General features: G+C 40.3%; 1 pseudogene; it reads right to left on the minus strand.

Moving 5' to 3' along the window:
- Positions 1 to 13,923, minus strand: part of LOC143548494 (uncharacterized) — a 154,780-nt pseudogene extending 140,857 nt beyond the window's left edge.
- Positions 13,924 to 17,791: the final 3,868 nt, after the last annotated feature.

Here is a 17,791-nt window from a genome sequence, read left to right on the forward strand (position 1 = left end):
GCTATTAAGAGTAATATGACTCATCAACAATTACCAAGCTAATATATAATAAGGTATAATTAATTATTTTGATCTATTATTATATAAATGATAATGATGGCCATATAAATAAATATATAAAATATATTTATTCTTACAGGTTCTAGTTAATAAGCCAAAGGATCAGAAGTTGAAGGAAGGTATTCGAGGGTCAAGTCTAGGTTCGTGGCTAAGGAGTTTGGTAATGGCTTCTAGAGATTTTGGGCTGGAATTTGGTAATGCTCACGATGAAGAAAGTATGGTTCTTGGTTATGTGGATGTTGATTTTGCAAAGGATTTTGATACTTGTTATGCATTAAAAGTTCATAGAAGCTTGGTCACTTGGAAATCATCTTTACGCACAGCATGCGTGGTATTTTTGTCAACCAGAGTATATTGTTTTGACTAAAACAACAAAGCAATCTATATGGTTGAAGGGCTTTGTTTCTGACTTTTATGCATTGGTTTTATGTGATAATCAAGGGGCAATCCAGTTTTCAAAGAACCAGATGTATCATGAGAGGACCGAACATATCAACGTTAGATTGCTATTTTATCATGGATCTCATCTCTAAACTCAAAGGAGGTGAAAGCTGACAAGGTTTATAATCATGAAAATGTTTGCTGGCCGGTATGTTGGCTAAAGCATTATCAGGTCAACAGTTTCTATAGTGTTTATTGCACATATGGCGATTTGATTGGGTTTAACTTTGCACTAAGGTGGATATCGTCGGATTATACAGTGATAAAGTACACATATTTAAGTCTACTCAGACAGTTAGTAGGGACTGTACGTTACGTAACGGTCCTTTGATAGGGAGAAAATCAGGTGATGATACCGCTGGTGTAGTGCTGCTACAGAAATGTCGGAGTCTGATATCTAAAGAGATTAAAGCTTGGTAGCGTGTGTTCGACTCTGAGGAGATTTAGAATCAAGATCGACTTCGGTAGCTAGTATTTTCTACCGAGTGCAACAAAAGATTCTCTTTCCTTTATGTTTGTGGTAACTGGTAACCGTTTAGTTGTTAGATGCAATACACGTTAAGGAGAGAGCTGTAGGAGTATTCATTCGATTGTAATTTCATTCTTGTTCTATAATTAGTAATATTAATATTACTATATATATTATATATATGTAGTATTCCAGATTGATGATGTTCTTACCTTTGGCAGTTCCTTGATTTAATGTATTCCCTAAATACAAAATTTGCTTCATGATTTCCTTTAGTTTAACCGAGTTTCGAACCTAATATAAGAAAGAGGATTATATGAGATAAAATATATATAAATATTTAAGGATTACAAACAATGTCATCTACTACATTGATCAAGGTACCTCATCACATGCACTTTTTACAGTGTTCAAACTCTTCTTAAAATCTGAAAGCTGAAAGAAAGGTTGAAATGAAACAATTAAAAATGATAATAATAGTAATATCGAATAAAAGAAAAAAAAAATACATGTATAGCATTGTTATATGATTAGAACACTCAATCTATACCGTAAAAATTACCTCAGTGTTGAATTGAATTTTGAAAAGGAAAACACGTAACTTAGATTCCATACGTGGCACCTTCATGAGCTCCTGGAAGAACTATGAGATAAAACAAAATTTTCAAAAGAGCAAGTAAGAGGTGCATACAAATTAACAAAAAATTGATATAATGATTCATTATATTTGACTGCCAACCTGTTCACACTCGCCTAGCATCACCTTGTCACCTGTATAGCTCTGAACAGATGCATTGCACAACCATTAATACATAAATAGATAACAAAAACTAAATGATTAAAAATTATTAATAATAAATTTGATTACAGCCCATTTAATTATTAATGTTTGATCTCTCTTGAAGCATTTCTAATGGGTTCTCCATACACATCTCTATTTCTAAAATTTAAAAAAAATATCTAAATAATTACTCCAACTCATTCTTTATCTCCAAACTTCATCTCGATATTTTAATGAAATGCTACAGTAACCCTCCAAATTTAGAGCAAGCCACAACAATACTCCATTTTCAACTCCTCCTTCATTCTCTTGCCTTTTGTCTTCTAGCGCTCATTTTTCTCTCTCAATCTTTGACTTAATCAAATTGGGTATTATTAGCCAAGATACAAAAAAACCCTTCACTTTCACTGTCTTGATTTCTTTGGCTATCAAATGATCAAACACTCGTGATTCTAGGTCATCTTCTCAAATATTCTTTCTTCATTCTCATGTAATTCATCTTTAAATCCATATATCTTTTGTAATTCATTCATATTGCTGGTTTGTAATTCCCAGTTTGATTCTAATTTGATAAATTTTGATGCAAATCCTATTACACAGCTTCTAGGGTTTTATGACAAAATTAGTCAAAACTGATTATGATGCTTAGATTGTGAAATTTTCGATTCATGCTATAACAGAAACTGATATGTTATTTTTATCAAATGTTTACTTTACTGTTCTTGAGAGTTTGTTGGTAAACTCTAAAGTGATTCTATTATATTTGGTTTCTTATTTCCAAGCTTTGGATTTGATGGTGATATTCTTAGATCGATGATGACGATAGAGTTTGTTGTTAAACTCTAAAGTGATTCTAAATGTTTACTTTACCATTAAGATCTAAAACCGAACCAAATCAAACCGTTACTAAGGGTTGATTTTGGTTTAGTGCACCCCATAAATATAACAAACTAACTAGCTTTAAAGGAGCATTTTATATCCATAAATATAAAGATTATAGAAAATTTTGGCCCCAGAGTGGTTACCCATAGTGCACTACTAGGGGTGTTCAATATTCGAATCGAACTCGAATAACTCAAAATTTGATTCGACTTGCATTCGAATTTGAAGCTTCAAATTCGATTTTAGAAATCAAATACGAATTTATGATTTTAAATTCGATTCGATTCGAAATTCGAATTCAAATTATACATTTTATTTTTGTTATATATATACATACTTATGAAAAGATAAATTAACCACATAATTCTTTTGAGTTATAGAGATTAAAAGTTGAAAGTTAATCGCTTTAGTCAATAATTAATGTAATTGAACATTATCATTTTGAATATTTATGATGTTATATCTTTAAATGATTTATTTATTTTATGCGTTTAAACTTTTGTTATTAAAAAACTCAGATTTGTAATGATTTTGAATATGAAATACTTCCTCCCCCGTCTATTTGAAAGTGTCCACATTTCCTTTTTAGTTTGTCTCATTACAAATGTTCACTTTTAAAATTTAAAATAAACTAATTTCTAAGTTTACCCATACATAAATACAATCATTCAAACTTTCTTAAATTTTGTCTTTTTATATATGTCAAAGGCATTATAGTCATTTGTTAAGCAAAAAATGCAATCATTCAAACTTTCTTAAATTTTGTGTTTTTCAAACTATGACACTTGTAGAGGGGTGGAGGGAGTAGATTTTTTTAATTGAATTCGAATGGATTCGAATTCGAACTTCATTTTCGAATCGAATTTGTCGAGTCTATTTCGAATTCGAATCCATCTTCAAATTTCAAAATTCAAATAACTTGATTCAAATATTCAAAATTCGATTCATTGAACGCCCCTAGCCCCTACCCTTAGCCGGTCGCCCGGTCATGTCTATCATACCCATGCATATCGTAAATCTAGTAATGTAATATATATATATATATATATATATATATGCGGTGCGCGCATATAATGTATATATGTGTGAACCCTCGGGTGGGCAAAAGTAAAATTGCACTAATTTTGACGTTATTTTACTAATCTCGTGAAAATAACGTTAAAAGTGGCGGAAGGTTAATCAGGCATCATGTGGTGGCGTTGATAGCCGAAAGACAAGGGCACATGCACCAATCAGCCGGTGTCCCAATGATTGAGTGCTATGTGCCTTATGTCCAAGGCTTGATGCAAAACTACAATCGAGCCGGGGGTCTTACCGGAAGCAGCCTCTCTATCCCTATGGGATAGAGGTAAAGCTGTCTACATCTTACCCTCCTCAGACCCTACCATAGCATTGCTATTGGTGGGATATACTGAGTACGATGATGATGATGATGATGATATATATATATATATATATATATATATATATATATATATATATATATATATATATATATATATATTGTAGTACCTTAAGCAGCTCCATCTCTTCTTTAGTAGGATAAAACTTGATCATATTCTCTATATGATCAGCATCTAAGATTGATTCATCCATAGCTAAAGCTGCAACCTGTAGATACAAATATTCGAATCATTGGCATGCAAGTAAGAGTGGAAAACACTTCCATTTTTCTAGCACAAATAATTAATCTTGGAGATATAGTGAAAACATTAAAAAATAGCATAACATTGCAACAAATGTACCAGAGCGTCCAATGTAAGAGTTGATCTATATGACAGTTGGACAAATTTTGATCTTCTGGGTTACTCTAACTTTAGTAAACATATCAGATCAAATCTAGATACCACCAACTGACCAACGTGCTATAGACGCCTAACAAACCTTTAGCCGTTTAGGCTTTTATGGACAGCCACCTGAGGTTATATATATGCAACATCCCGAAAACATGGTAAAGACCTTTTTAATGTGAAACAAACAAAGTAACAAATTGATACTAATTCTTTTGGCATCGCCATGTTGGCATATAACTAGGACAACTGTGTTTTCTTCAAATCTTCTTGCACAAACATATACATGTACAAAAGAATTATATTTATTCACGTCACTAATATTTTAGGAAAAAGTATAAGCATTAAAATCCAGAAACGAAGCCGAATAAATTAAGGCGTTATGTTAATATGATAAGTCGGCACTTACGATCATGTCATGAAGGGACATCTTAACCTTCGCGAACATGAGTTCCGTGTGATTGGCCCTCCTCAAATCAATCTGGTTGGAAAAAAAGACACGCCAAAATTGGATGATCAGTATGTAAAAGCCACCCCGTAACCAGTTCTCAAAAGTTTACTAAAAGAAAATTAATCTTTTTTTCTTTTAACCAGGAAGTATTATAACAAAAAAATCCTCTATATTTTAAAGGTGATTACGGGTAACAAAAAGAATAAACGTAATTTCATGAATAAGATATTTAACTAATTTAAATTGCATTACCAAGCGGACTATCTTAGAATTTGAACTAGTAGATTTGTGCCGCCCTCCTTCAGAAGTTTCTCGCTTTGGGGCTATAACAGAGAAGAATGACTCAAGTTCTGACGCATTGAATTCACTGCAATTTTTTTGGAACAGTTATACATATTACATTTTGCACTAATGATTCTACACTATTGCTCAAGTTTAAACATGAGCACTTATTTTTATAGAGGCAAGCGCCTATACCAAGTAAGTTAACATACATTGACTAATTCAGTGTAATTAAATGATACGTTTGACCATAAAAAAATCTGAACTTTTATTTAAAAAATAAACTTCTATCTTTTCGCCAGTTGCATGTATACAAAAATTGGAAACACGCCAACCTACATGCACAATAATAGTTTGAAGATGGTCAATAAATGACGAACAAGTTGTTTGGCTTTTGTGTTCAAAGATGGTATGAGATGCTCAAATAATGAAGTACAAGTTGGTTTCAATTTTTTTTTGTTGATAATAGTTATTAGGTCTTTATGTCTAAATGATTAAATTTGTATCAATTTGACATAACATTAAATACGTGTAGCAATAAAATATTAAATGCACGTAATCAAAATAAAATATTAAATGTACGTAATCGGATATTACATGTATGCAATACTATTACACACATACGTAGTGTAGTATGAATAGTTACAATTGATGATTATAAAATTTCGTTTTTATAAAGTAACATTTTTTACAAATGTTTTAAAAGTAATGATATTGTTTCCAAATATGGGTAATTTGCAAGTTACATTATTTAAAATTGTAAAAAAAAAGTTGTTTTTTTTACGTTAAAAATCATTTATTTTATGAAAACCAGTTACTCCCTCCGTCCCATTATAAGTGTCATATTTTGACTTTTCAAGTCTTTTATTTGCAACTTTGACCGTAAATATTTTTGTTCGTGTCATATCATACTTGATGAAAATTATATCAATGTAAAATACATTTAAAACCCAATCCATTCATATATTTTACATCAAGAATTATATAAGGCAAACAAAAATATTGTCGGTCAAAGTTAAACAAGAAAAACTTGAAAAATCAAACTATAACACTTATAATGAGACGGATGGAGTATTTTATAAATATATTTCTATGGTTTTGTAATAAAATGATTTTAAAAAAGTGAAGTAACACTAATGTGGAAGACGTATTCCCCTCCAACCTATATGTTGTATTTTTTATGATCATAATTTAATTTCTCATGATGAATATGCAGAAACGTAGTTAAAAGAAAACCAAATTAAGGATGCAGAAAATGGAATACCTTTGGGGCTCTCCACGTCTTTGCAATTCGTCCCACAAGCTTCCTTGCTTGGCACGAGTAACTTTAACCCAATGCAGTGGCTTTAGATTAGATCTTTGTGGTGTCGTAGCCATTCGAGTTGGACGCATGAATGCAGGTGCACGGGGAAGCGGTGGAGGGCCAGCACTTGGAGGTCTTGGTGGTCCATACGCACGGCCTCCAGGTGGAGGTGGAGGTGGTGGCGGTGAACTACTGCCTGGTTGTGATGGAGGTGGAGGTGCTCTGCGGATTGGAGGTGGAGGTGGAGGTGGTGGCGGTGGCGGTGAACTACTGCTTGGTTGTGATGGAGTTGGAGGTGCTCTGCGGATCGGAGGTGGCGGTGGTGGTGGTGGGGGTCCAAGTATTCTAGAAGGTAGACTGGAATACCTTTGGGGATCTCCAGGTGTTTGCAATCCTTCCCGCAAGCTTTCTTGCAAGACACGGTTGGTAACCTTGAAATATTATGAGAGGAAAACCAAAGAATATTAAAAAAATGAAAAAATAAATAAATACAACAGTAAGGAGAAAGTTAACATATAAAATAAATTAATGTGTTAACTTTTAGATAATCAAACAATGTAATTATATATACAACATAGTGATTAGTAATTACATCGTTATTCAATTACACTATGTTGTATATATACATAATTACACTACTTGATTCTCATTGTTAGTACGTTCATTTAATTTGTATTTGATCCAAACTCATAATAATAATAACTTTGTGGGGTGTAAGAAAATGTATGACAGCCAATTAGCATATAATGGTGTGGTAAGTAAGAGACTTGCTACTGTTTCATGTGACTAGCTCAGGTTTGATTCATGATCTCATCATTTAATTTGGGTGGCGGCTGTAACACCCTGACCAAAGGCGGATTATACATCGGGGCGTCACATATTGTTTCATTACTCGTGACACTATTGGGTGTCAATATTTAATAAATACATTCATTCGCGCACGCGCAGAGTAAACACAAGATAACATAAATCATTAAAAATCAATATATTATAAATCATAATATTCGAACAGCAAAAACTTGTCTTGATACATTTTAATCTAGGTCCAAAATAAAGAAAACTTCCTAAATGTCCACAAGCTCCAAAACAGCTACTGCAAACCTGAACATGTGTTAAAATAAACGTCAAACACTTGCGTGTTGGTGAGAAATCAAGTTTAATACAATACATAGATAACATTAAATCTGCGCGCAACACGTGTATGTCTGGTGTTTAACAAGGGTGCAATCAGATTGTGATCAAGCCTAAATAGATCATAGCTCATAGTTCATAGTTCAATCCGTGCTCCCAATTGAGCACAAAAACGAGAAAACATCTGTGCAAGTGTAAACAAAGAAAACCGTAAACGATAGGTCTCCCGTGTTCATCTAATGGATCCATGAAAACTTCGGAATAGGCCGAACAAAGCGGTTAATGATACACACATACAAATAAACAGCCAAGTAAACGTCCTCAACACATGGGATACTGCGCGACTAAAGTTCATAAACAAGTTTAAGACTCAAGTTTGTACGAACACATGAACATCCCAAAACATTAAAAATAAAAAGGGATTAGGTACGAGATTACTCACATGATAAACGATGCGGTGTAAGATAAAGCAAGAACCAACTTTAAACAAGTACCAGTTAACCTATAAACAAGATTATTGTTTTAATGATTTGTTTTAAGTCTTGATTATAAGTTAGCATAATTAATAAGTAAATTATTATATATAATATATATTACCGGAAAAGCAGGGTAGAACAGGGAGGAAGACGGAGGCAGAGAGGAGGCGGCAGAGAGAGCAAGGAGCAAGAGAACAGGAGAGATTAAGTGTTTGTGTGTGTAGTGTTATGAAAATATTATTATTATTTATAGAGAAACCCTAGGGAACACAATCCCTAGAAAAGGGGAAAAAGATCTCAAAAAGCAAAAGATTCCAAAAGCAAAAGATATCAAAAGATATGGCAGCAGGGAAAAAGAGAAAAAGGCTGACAGGGAACAGTAAAAAGCATGGGCGGATCAGAAAAAGGTACTGGTCAAAGCATGGAAAAAGCAGATCTCCAAAGATAATGTCAGTCACTTTTTCTGCCAACCAATGGGGTTGGTGCGCATGCTGCGCCAAAAGTGGCTTTTCAGACATAAAGCAGATTAGGTCAACGGCTCAAAAGATAAGACATCACAAAAGCAAACGGCTGGGTTAAACAGAAGAAAAACTCAAAGGGTTTAGCGCGAGAAAGCTCGAGCGCGAAGGCAGACACAGAAGGTCAAGAGAGCGCGAGCGCGAAGGCAGACAGAACCAACCTTAACGCGTCGCGGAAAGAACTACGTTTCTAAGCGTGCCGCGGGAAGAATCACATTTCTTAGCGCGCCGCGGGAGGAACTAAAATTCCTAGCGCGCCGCGGGAAGAACTATAATTCTTCGCTCGTCGAGGGATGAACTACGATTCTTAGCGCGCTGCGAGAAGAACTACAAATCCTTAGCGCGTCGCGGGAAGAACTACCGTTCTTAGCGCGCTGCGGGAAGAATTACAATTCTTAGCGCGCTGCGAGAAGAGTTCGTCTCGCGTATCGCTGTAACAGGTGGTCTTCACGCAGGCTTCCTTGTAAGGAGTCTGGCGCGTGGAGCTGCGCAGACAACCTTAGGCGGGAAGGAACAAAGTACAAGCAAAGAGTTAGAAGAAAAAGAGGGAAACAAGGCGTAAGGGCGGGACGGCGACAAGAGGGAAAAGAAGGCGGAAAGAGAGAAGGAAGAGGGACGGGACGGCGGAAAGAAAGAGAGAGAAAGAGGCGGGAAGGAAAATTAATATTATTATTAAAAGTAAAATATAAGTATAAATAAATATTAAATCATAAAAGAGAGAGATCGGGTCAGAGAAACGGGTACCTGGGTCGGGTCGGATCGGGGCAGATGCTACAGTCTCCCCTACTTTAAGAAATTTCGTCCCGAAATTTATCTCGAAGTAGGTTGCGCAGAGAACAGGTGCGGGTACTTGATCTTCATTTGATCTTCCCTTTCCCATGTAAACTCGGCTCCGCGCTTGGACTCCCAGCGAACTTTCACGATAGGGATACGACTGCGCTTGGTTTGCTTAACCTCGCGATCCATAATCTCAACAGGCTTCTCAACGAAATGCATAGTTTCATCAACTTGAACTTCATCAAGTGGAATGTGAAGGTTCTCGTCAGCTAAACACTTCTTGAGATTGGATACATGGAACGTTGGATGCACATTACTGAGCGCGGGCGGCAGGTCAAGTCTGTAGGCAACTTTTCCCACACGCGCGAGAATCTTGAATGGACCAACATAACGAGGAGCAAGCTTACCTTTCTTCCCAAAGCGGACAACACCCTTCCAGGGAGACACTTTGAGGAGAACAAGATCACCAACTTGAAATTCGAGAGGCTTCCGCCTACGATCTGCGTAACTCTTCTGTCGGCTTCTGGCAGTCAGCAGATGATCACGGATCTTGGCGATTTTATCGGTTGTCTCTTGAACAAGTTCGGGTCCTGTGATTTGAGCTTCACCCACTTCGCTCCAACAGATCGGGGAGCGGCACTTACGACCGTAAAGTGCTTCAAATGGGGCCATACCGATACTGGAATGATAGCTGTTATTATAAGAGAACTCAATCAAAGGCAGGTGTGAATCCCAATTACCTCCAAAATCAAGAACACAAGATCGGAGCATATCCTCAAGAGTTTGAATAGTTCGCTCAGACTGATCGTCAGTCTGAGGATGATATGCCGTACTCATGTCCAAACGAGTTCCTAGCGCAGATTGGAGAGATTTCCAAAAGCGAGATATAAAACGGCCATCGCGATCGGATATGATGCTCAAAGGAGTACCATGGCGGCAGACAATCTCCTTGACATAAAGCTGCGCGAGTTGCTCAACACGGTAGTTTTCACGAATGGGCAGGAAGTGAGCAGACTTAGTCAAACGATCCACTATTACCCAAATGCTATCATGTTTGCTTGCTGTCAAAGGTAACTTGGTAATGAAGTCCATCGCTACACATTCCCATTTCCACGTAGGAATTTCTGGTTGTTCGAGCAAACCAGATGGGCGTTGATGTTCAGCTTTTACCTTAGAACAAGTCAGGCATTTAGCTACGAACACAGCAATATCCTTCTTCATACCGGGCCACCAATAAGTAATGCGCAAATCCTTGTACATCTTATCAGCGCCGGGATGAACGGAATACCGAGATTTGTGCGCTTCACTCAGGATATCAGCGCGAAGATTCTCATCACAGGGAATCCAGATGCGATTAAGATAGCAGAGAATTCCACTCAGATTAGGGACAAAGTGCGCTTCCGCGCCACACGCTAACTCGGCGCGAAGGTTACCATTACTGATGGATGCGCGCTGCGCGTCACGAATGCGCGATTCAAGGTTGCTTTGGATCGGCGCGAAGTGAAGCTGCGTGCGCGGCAAGATACAGTTAAGCTGGCAGGGTTTTCGGCTGAGCGCATCGGCTACCACATTAGCCTTACCAGGATGATACCGGATCTCACAATCGTAATCGCTGATGAGTTCGTTCCATCGGCGTTGCCTCATGTTAAGTTCCTTCTGATCAAAGATATGCTGAAGGCTTTTATGGTCAGTGTAGAGGATACACTTAGTACCATAAAGGTAGTGTCTCCAGATCTTCAAGGCAAAAACAACTGCACCCAGTTCGAGGTCGTGAGTTGTATAATTCTTTTCATGAACCTTGAGTTGCCTTGATGCGTAAGCGATAACCTTGCCTCGTTGCATAAGAACACAACCGAGACCTTGGTTGGATGCATCGCAATACACGACAAAATCATCATTACCCTCAGGTAGCGCAAGAACAGGAGCTTCACACAACAAACGCTTGAGCGTTAGAAAGGCTTCTTCTTGCTTCGAGCCCCAAATATACGGTTTACCTTTGTGCGTTAGAGCTGTTAAAGGCAAAGCGATTTTCGAGAAGTTCGAAATGAAGCGCCGGTAATAACCAGCTAAGCCCAGAAAGGAACGGATCTCGGTAGGAGTAGATGGCGTAATCCAGTTCTTGATTGCTTCAATCTTGGATGGGTCGACATGGATACCCATCTTGTTCACAACATGGCCAAGAAACTGTACTTCATCAGACCAAAATTCACACTTGGAAAGCTTAGCATAGAGTTGCTCAGTTCTAAGCTTTTGCAACACCAACCGAAGATGTTGCTCATGCTCGGCCTTGGTCTTAGAATACACCAGAACATCATCGATAAACACAATCACGAATTTATCCAAGAAAGGCCTACACACCCAATTCATTAGATCCATGAAAACGGCGGGTGCGTTGGTTAAACCGAAGGACATGACCAAGAATTCAAAATGGCCATAACGAGTTCGAAAAGCAGTCTTCGGAACATCTTCATCGCGGATGCGCAACTGGTGATAGCCAGAGCGGAGATCAATCTTGGAAAAACAAGAGGCACCTTGGAGTTGATCAAAGAGGTCGTCAATACGCGGTAAGGGATACCGGTTCTTAATGGTGAGTTTGTTCAACTCGCGGTAATCAATACACATGCGAAACGATCCATCTTTCTTTTTAACGAACAACACCGGAGCACCCCAGGGCGAAGAGCTAGGGCGGATGAATCCTTTAGCAGTCAACTCTTGAAGTTGGCTTGCCAATTCTTGCATCTCAGCGGGTGCAAGACGGTAAGGAGATTTGGCTACGGGGGAAGCACCAGGGACAAGATCAATACGGAACTCAACTTCACGAGCGGGAGGGATACCAGGAAGATCATCAGGAAAAACTTCAGGGAAATCACGCACAACAGGGATATCGCGAAGCTTCAACTTTTCTTCAGCAGGTTTAACCACATGGGCTAAGAATGCAATACACTTCTTCCGCATGAGTCTTTGGGCTTCGGCGCAAGACATAAGTTTAAGACCGCGGGAGGGTTTCTCGCCGTAGATATGAAGATCACCATTTTCTCGAGGTATGCGAATCATCTTCTTGGCGCAAATAACTTCGGCGCGATTATGCGTAAGCCAGTCCATACCAATAATAACATCAAAGCTTCCAAGAGGCATGGGGATGAGGTCGATCAGAAAATCGTTTTCGTTAAGGTTAAGCGTACAATCTTTAATCACTGAGTTAATTAAAACAGTTTCACCATTAGCCAATTCAACTGAAAAATTTTCTTTTAAGTTATCGCGCGGTCGCGCAAGCTTTTGCTCAAACGCGCGAGAAATAAAACTTCGATCGGCGCCAGTATCAAAAAGTACAGAAGCATAAAATCCGTTAAGCAAAAATGTACCATTAACTACGTCATTATTCGCTTGCGCTTGGTGCGCGGTTATATTAAAAGCTCGTCCACGTGCCACGGGAAGAACTATAATTCTTCACATTTCTTAGCGCGCCGCGGGAGGAACTAAAATTCCTAGCGCGCCGCGGGAAGAACTATAATTCTTCGCGCGTCGAGGGATGAACTACGATTCTTAGCGCGCTGCGAGAAGAACTACAAATCCTTAGCGCGTCGCGGGAAGAACTACCGTTCTTAGCGCGCTGCGGGAAGAATTACAATTCTTAGCGCGCTGCGAGAAGAGTTCGTCTCGCGTATCGCTGTAACAGGTGGTCTTCACGCAGGCTTCCTTGTAAGGAGTCTGGCGCGTGGAGCTGCGCAGACAACCTTAGGCGGGAAGGAACAAAGTACAAGCAAAGAGTTAGAAGAAAAAGAGGGAAACAAGGCGTAAGGGCGGGACGGCGACAAGAGGGAAAAGAAGGCGGAAAGAGAGAAGGAAGAGGGACGGGACGGCGGAAAGAAAGAGAGAGAAAGAGGCGGGAAGGAAAATATATATTATTATTAAAAGTAAAATATAAGTATAAATAAATATTAAATCATAAAAGAGAGAGATCGGGTCAGAGAAACGGGTACCTGGGTCGGGTCGGATCGGGGCAGATGCTACAGCGGCATGCAACGAGTAGATGTCGTTCATTAGTCGGATCCTTAAACTGAATAACTTTTATCTAACAACATTGTTGTGCCTTCGAGTGAGTGTTCATGGACATTGGCCTTTAAATGAGGGTTTTCCGTGAAACAAAAGGCGAGTGTATTCTAATATGATAAATGTATAGAGTAACTCATTTGAAGATTCGTTAACCATTATAAAAGAAAAGAAATTGGAATGATTAAAAAAAAGTGGGGGTGGGGGATAATATGGTTTGACCGGGGCATTTATAAGTCTAGGTAGGATGACATATCTAACTGTAGTTTTATTTTTTTTATTTTATTATTTTTTCTATTTAAAGTTGTAAAAATGTGGGCTGAATCAAATATAGATGAAGATCCCACCCTTAAACTTGTAACTTGCAATAGATGCTTAACCTTTAGTTTCTGAAATTCAAGTGCAGTCTCTAGCTTTTTCACAATATGTGCAATCGCTGGTCGTTCTTCATGATCTTCTTCCAAACATTGATATGCAACGCCTGAAAATGCTTCCAAAGAAGTCGGGTCCATTGGTTGCACCAGATCTTGAAAGAGAATCTCATGTAACTTCTTTCATTTGTAGGCTTTTTTCCACGCAGGCACCAAAACATTACCATTGCTATAATTGCAGCATAATCGTCCGCATAAGACTTAAAACAAGACAACGCCAAAAGAGTATATGTCTGATTCTTTCGTTAGGGTGTTTGAATTCATATATTGTGGATCACAATATCCACGCGTACCTACAATATTTCCGGTGATAAGAAATGTATGTCGTTGATTAGCAGGTCCTATTTTAGACAACTCCATGTCAGAAACTTTAGCATTCCATTTGTCATCCAGGAGGATGTTGGAACTTTTAATATCTCGGTGAATAACTCTTTGCATTGTGCCTTTGTGAAGAGATAGGTCCCAGCAGAGCCCAGTTGGACCCGCAAGACTCACCTCAAAGAGGGACGTCTGCGCAGTTGAACCCGCAAGACTCACCTTCAACAAGGACGTCTGCGCAAAGGCTAAACTCGCAACTCACCTTGAAGAGAGACGTCTGCGCAGAAACCAACTGGATCCGCAGGACCCACCATGCTCAGAGACGTGACGTCCTTACGCGCAGTACGCAAGCTGTTCCCGCAGGAAAAGCCTCCCGATGGTGAAGTACCCCGCCTGTTCCCGCAGCTGCGGATACAAGCCATCAGGGAAGGCTACCTGCGCAGCAAGGCTACATGCACAAGGCACTTAACTCTTAAATAATTCAGTAATGTCACCTGAAGGAGTGAGCAAGCCGGGAATACTCCCGCACAAAGCCGGGAAAACTCCCGCCCAAATGGGCCAGTCCGTACGATACTGGAGGATCTTTTGTACTGTACCTGACGAGGTATGGACAAAGATCTGACCAAAGATACGACAGCTCACTGACAACAGTATGACGAGCAGCACGCTCTTGTACTGTATGTCACTATCAGCCGCTGCCTACTCACCAACCTGTCGGAGGACGTGCATAGCCTGCAGTTGGTGGAACAGGAATAGTACACAGCCGGCCTGGTCACTATCAGCCGCTGCCTACCCACCAACCACTAGCATGGCATGTGCGTAGCCCACAGTTGGCAGAACAGGAATACTATTCAGCCGGCTGTACCTTCTTGGAAACCTACCTTCGGCTATAAATACTCCAACACCTTGGAACGGTATTATCATCTCATCTCATACCATCATATCTGCTCTAGTCATTTCTCTTAATATACACATATTCAATAGCAATCTAGTCTGATTCTCACGCCGGAGGGTGGTCACAAGGAGGTACCCCCCCCCCCCTTCTCAGTGACGAGCTCACGGTGTCTGTTTTGCAGGTCATCTGAAGAACCATCTTTGCCGGATCTAACCCCTCGTGGGAAACATCTATTTAACCCCCAGATTATCCGTAATCTGCCCGGGGTCAATTAGTGTTTCTTCATTGGCGCCATCCGTGCATAAAGCTAGAACTTATTCTTTTTCAGTTTTTTCAAAACTTCTGGAAAGATGGTTAACGTTACTCCAGTCCCCAGGCCAGGGAGTAACCAAGAAACCCCGGTAACCATAACCCCAGCTACTGGTGGGAACACCGGCGAATGCACACGTTTTACGAACACTACCCCGGTTACCCAAGCCGGGGCAAGTGCAGTAAATTTTATGTACACTACCCCGGTCACTCGAGCCGGGGCAAGTGCAGTAAACAATCATCCCCAGGGATTCATTGATACCCAGGTGGAAAGACAACAGACGAGGCTCCCCCGCCAAACACTTGAACAAGTTAAAGCGTGGGCGGAAGCACGTCAGAAGGAATTCCAAGCTGAGTTGGATGAACGCTTGCGTTCACTTCAACAGGCTGAAGAATTCGGAAGTACTCGACAACAGCTCAACATGAGCAGTGAGTGCGAGTACTCGGACGATGATCGGGAGGAATCCGACACCGACGTAAACCCTCGCCATAGGGCGAAAGGGAAGCGTAAGGACACGGACTTCCAACCGAGAAGAAATTTTGGAGAGACTTTCAAACCAAAAAACGCGGGTAGAAACCCACGTGACTTCTCCAAAGCTTTTAGACCAACTGTTGCAAATGCGGGAACGTCCAAGTTTGCAAGGGACATTGCGGAAGGAATCGCCCCGAAGAGTGCCAAGCAGATGCCCAACATCGGCACTTATGATGGTATATCCGACCCAGACGATCATTTGAACAGATTCATAGCGGGGGCAACCGTCAGCAATTGGACGGAACCCACGTGGTGTTATATGTTCCAGATGACGCTAGTTGGAGCGGCTAGAGCGTGGTTTGACCGTCTACCGGTCCACCACATCTATGATTGGGCAGACTTCCAACAGAAGTTTAGCCAACACTTCATCCAACAAAGAAAGTATACCGAAGAGCAATGGACAATCCTCAATTGCATTCGAGAGGAAGATGAATCTTTGCTAGACTTCATCACTCGCTTCAACTCAAAGAAGCTAAGTCTGGGTAGTATTAGCGAAGATCTTGTTCGCGCTGCTTTCATCCAGGGTGCAAAAGACCCAGAGCTCATCCGCACCTTAACGGGTAAAGATGGCATGCCATCCACATGGGATGCCATCATGACAGCAGCTAAACGCTTCGCGGAAACGGAAAAGCAACTGGGTAGAGATCTTCCCCAGAGCACAAACCTCTACACCCAGAAAACAAGAGAAAACAATGTCCTTACCGCCCGACTAAACAAAAAGAGGAAGCTAGGCATTTGGCAGTCAAGGGTAAACTTTGACACCTCATCCGGCTCGCACCCTCGGTTAGGCGGAAAGGATAACATGCAGTCGTCGAACCGGAACTCCAGATGGACGCCACTCACCAAAAGCGTCACCGAGATATTCGACACCGAGAGGCTCCCATGGCCAAAGGCTCCAATAATCCGAGAGCGTCACAACGCTGATCAGAGCAAATTCTGTGACTTCCACAGGACAAGAGGCCACAACACCGAGGAATGCGTAGACTTGAAGGACATCGTCGAAGCATTTGTCAGAGATGGGACGCTGACGCACCTCGTGGCGTAATGAACGCTGAGCAGGCTAATGCGTGTAGAACCCCAGTTGGGGAAAACACGAATAAAACTGCAGCTTCAATGTCGGAGACTACATAATGCGTAAACAACGAGATTCCGAACCAAGTGCATATCGGCTCGAAAGGCTCGATGACACTCCCAAGAACATGGAAGGGTGCTCAATTACACAGTCTGCATGTAGATCAATTCCAAACTTGTAAAAGAAAAGACCTAGAGCCACTTCTAATGGAAATGATTCTCCTTATCACATTGACGCTGATAATCTTACATTTATACTTATGAACTTTCCACACTGATATGCCGGTCTTCACCGCATACATAAGTGGGGAAGTAAGTCGTTGCATGTGGAAGGCGGCAAAACCAACATAAACACAATAAACGGCCAACCTTCACGCAGGTCAGTTATAGGTAAAGTTGGGTCATCCCACTAAATGAAAGTGCCGGTCCTACCCGCACAAATCATGATAGAGGAAACCGAACTAACCTATTGACAACCGCGCGTCGAACGGTTAATTTACTCAAAACACTGATGCCGGTCTTCACCGCATAAATAAGTGTGAAGAAGTCGTTGCGTGTGGAAGGCGGAAAAACCCGCATAAACACAAAAAACGGCAAACCTTCACGCAGGTCAGTCATAGGTGAAGTTCGGTCATCCCACTAAATGAAAGTGCCGGTCCTACCCGCACAATCATCATAGAGGAAACTGAACGTTAACCTATTGATAACCGCGCGTCGAACGGTTAACTTATCCAAAACACTGATATGCCGGTATTCACCGCATAAATAAGTGTGAAAAGAAGTCGTTGCGTGTGGAAGGCGGCAAAACCCGCATAAACACAAAA

The sequence above is a fragment of the Bidens hawaiensis genome, unplaced genomic scaffold, assembly GCF_021521415.1.
Source record: "Bidens hawaiensis isolate Kalapana, Puna unplaced genomic scaffold, B.hawaiensis_p1.1 tig00015188_1, whole genome shotgun sequence".
Taxonomy (NCBI): Eukaryota; Viridiplantae; Streptophyta; class Magnoliopsida; order Asterales; family Asteraceae; genus Bidens; species Bidens hawaiensis.